The 3,882-nt window shown below is 32.7% G+C and overlaps 1 long non-coding RNA gene across 1 annotated transcript; it reads left to right on the forward strand.

Annotated features, from left to right (window-relative positions):
- The first annotated feature begins 304 nt into the window (after positions 1 to 304).
- LOC143050990 (uncharacterized) lies at positions 305 to 1,279 on the forward strand. The gene is made up of 2 exons (XR_012970531.1): positions 305 to 594; positions 933 to 1,279. It is a non-coding gene; the product is annotated as an uncharacterized LOC143050990 (long non-coding RNA).
- The last annotated feature ends 2,603 nt before the right edge of the window (positions 1,280 to 3,882 follow it).

Raw genomic sequence — 3,882 nt, forward strand, 5'->3', positions numbered from 1 at the left:
TAACAGCTCCTCGAGGGACACCCGTCGTATTTTTAGACTAACTGAATTCATGATATGGAACACCGTCCCTGAAATAATATATCAAGTGTAATATATAAATACTCCACATACATCCACTATCATGACTGTCGCAATATTGCTTCAGAGAAATGTCAAAACAATTAGCAAAAGAATGCACATACAAGAATCGTAATGCGGACAGTTTTAAAATATAAATCAATATAAAATTTGATAGAATTTTTTATGAAAATATTTTTTTTTGCAGGTTCACCTTTCTTTTCTGTATGTTGGACACATACATGAGGATATTGACGCCGGTTTTCAGCAAAATAGTAGATTCCCTCCGTCGAAATGACGCAGAAAAAATCCCTGAGCTTTTGGATCTCTTACCAAATCCAAGCAACTTAATTTGGCAATACAATATTAGGAACTGGCTTCAACCATTTATTGCTGATGTACGGAAACATATCAAGCCATTACATTATAGATTTACAATAGATGAAGTATCTAATAAGATTAAACTGTGTTACAAATCCAATCATGCGGGGCCTTGGAAGATTTCAACAAGTGGAATGTTCATGTTTAACGATAAAGGTGAAGTAGAATTGCCAAAGGGTGTACCAAAAGTATCCACGCCAGTTTTTGACAAAATATTTATCGAAAAAATTGAAAGTGGAATTAATGACTGGAAATGTCTCTTCACGGATCAAATGTCAAACGCGTTGTCTTTGCTTGCTAAAGAGAAAACTAAATATTTATCTTCTTTTCAAATTAAATATTTTTCATTTGAGCAAAACATCTGGACGTTTTATTAGCAAACTCAACTTGAAATCGGTAATTGACTACTTTATAATATTTATTTGTTTTTTCTTTAATCATCAACTAACAACATTTAAGGTCGAAATCAATCGTTGTTTTTTATGTATTTTCAGGAAATACGAAGAACATGACAACTAGACGCACCATATATAGCTCATATGTATATGGCTATATATGTCAAAAGAAACAGATATTTTATTCTATAATACAGGAACTAATAGAACTCATTTTCTTTTTTGATTTGATTTGTTATATACATGAGGTATCATATTTGTTGTGGCTATTTTACCTAGCAGTTGAACAACATATGGTTTCAACAGCAACAGTACAATTATGTTTTATTCAAAATAATGTGCATGCTTTAATATGTAATTTTCAAGAGTTTAAATTTTCTACTTGTGCTGTACTGACATTAAACAGTTTGTAATTATGTTTTCTCTTGAAAAAACATTGATTTCTATCTCGTTTACTTTCCTTTAATTTGATGGATACACGAATACGTGGTAGCGTGATCACCCCGAGTGCGAGAGGTTGTAGTTTGGAACCCAGCTGGATGAAAACGGAGACTTTAGAATTTGTATTTGTTGCTTCTCCGCTTAGCACGCAGCATGAAGGAGTTTGATCAAAGGATTGATTGGCTCGAAGTGATAATGCTATGTCCGTTTCGGTGGACTGTTATCTTATGAACAACGTGACGGTTGTCACATGTGAAGCAGTATTATCTTCCCTTTCGGAGTTGCCGAGATCACCCCAAGCTTTTGGTGGGATGCCTGTTGCTTGTAGGTTTTAATTTCTTTGACGTTTCTTCCTCACTATTGTTTGTCTTTTCTTTTGTAGCCATGGCGTTAGTTTACTTTCGATTTATGAGTTTGAATGTCCCTCTGGTATCTTTTACTCCTCCTTTATGAATTAGCTTGTTGAAAATCCGACTCTGCGTGTGGTTCAAGTGAAAAGTAAAGTTATTTTTCATGTTACATTAACTTGTTCTTGTCCTGAATATGCATATTTATTTCCCACTGGACAGTGCGAATCACCAAGATTCATCTTTTATTTCGTATTTGAATGTTTCAAAGTCATTTAAAGTCTTGCACATGTATATTAGTTAGTGTTAATTATGACCTTCAAATCTAAGGCCCGCTATCTAACTTTGCAAAAAGAATTTAAAGCAGTGTTTTCATTAGCTTGACTTGTTTGCAATATAAAAAAAATCAGTCGAAAAGTGCATTGAGAATCACACTGCTTTTCCAAGCTTCACCTGATAAATGTTCGTCACTTTTATATTCAAGATTGACATTTTTAGACGGAAAGTAAATCTTTGCAAAATGCTGTAGAAATGGATAAATACACATACATTCCATGTATATTTTTTATTTCTTCGACATAGAAAATGACCAATTACACAGCTTGTTTTAAAGATTATTTTCATGTGGGGAAATTTCCCCAATATTGTTAAGTGTTCACGTATGTGTTGTCTTCCTGTATGGATGTTTTCCCACTACTTGTAATTTAATGGGGAAATTTCCCCATTTCGTATTCTTTTATCACCATATTGAAAGTCATATTTAATTTGGGGATATTTCCCCACTTTATTCATGATGTTAATTACAGTTACTTACACATACTTCTCAAACTTATAATTATATTTGAAGAAAAGTGGGGATATTTCCCCAGTCTGAAGGTCTTTTTTCTGGGGATATTTCCCCAGTCTAAAGGTCATTTTATTCCGGGGATATTTCCCCATTTTCATTTATTTTTAAATTCATTATGATAATAGATGAGGAAAAATTTCAATGAGTTTCATCATTCTTTGTTGCTGCATGAATATAAAGTTAACATCAGGTGTAATTCTGGATAAATTTTCACTAATTTTTAGCAACTGAATCGCCTCGCTTCTTCAAATAAAGATGTTTTTTACAATAAACGTTGACAATCTTTTTGTTTACCGAACTTGAAACCACACTAAAAAGAGAATAAAATAGATTTTCTCTTTTTCAAATAGAACGCGTTTATAGTTAATATATTACAGGAGTAACGAAGGACTTAAATATCGAAAAAAAGTGAACAGTGAGAAATAGTCACTTTTCAATAATGAAATGAATAATTTGAATAATGGAATGGACGGCTAGGACCCTTCAGCCCCTAATTATAGATATATATTATACCTCAATCGAAAGCTTATCAAGAGAGGAACAAAATGTATATAGTCAGGATGTTTCGCAACGGATATTTTAAGAGTAAGGAAGGACTTAAATATCGAAATACGCGTGAACATTGAGAAATAGTCAATTTTGAATAACGTAATGGATATATTGAATAATGGAATGGACTGCTAGGACCTTTCAGCCCCTAATTACAGATATATATTATACATACATCAAAAGCTTATGAAGATAGAACAAAAGATATATAGTTAATATACTACAGGAGTAACGAAGGACTTAAATATCGAAATACGCGTGAATATTGAGATATAGTCAATTTTGAATTATGAAATGGACTGCTAGGACCCTTCAGCCCCTAATTAAAGATATATATTATGCCTCAATCGAAAGCTTATCAAGAGAGAAACAAAAGGTATATAGTCAATATGTTTCGCAACGGATATTAAGGAGTAACGAAGGACTTAAATATCGAAATACGCGTGAACTTTGAGAAATAGCCAATTTTGAATAACGAAATGGATATTTTGAATAATGGAATGGACTGCTAGGACCCCTCAGCCCCTAATTACAAATATATAATATACCTCAATCGAAAGCTTAACAAAAGAAGAACAAAAGGTATATAGTCAATATGTTCCGCAACGGATATTAGAGGAGTAGCGAAGGACTTAGATATCGAAAAACGCGTGAACATTGAGAAATAGCCAATTTTGAATAATAAAATGGATATTTGGAATATTGTAATCGACTGCTAGGACCCCTCAGCCCTTTAATTACAGTTATTTATTATACATAAATCGAAAGCTTATGAAGAGAGGAACACAAGATATATAGTTAATATATTAAAGGAGTAACGAAGGACTTAAATATCGAAATACGCGTGAATATTGAGAAATAGCCA

The sequence above is a fragment of the Mytilus galloprovincialis genome, chromosome 11, assembly GCF_965363235.1.
Source record: "Mytilus galloprovincialis chromosome 11, xbMytGall1.hap1.1, whole genome shotgun sequence".
NCBI classification, from domain to species: Eukaryota; Metazoa; Mollusca; class Bivalvia; order Mytilida; family Mytilidae; genus Mytilus; species Mytilus galloprovincialis.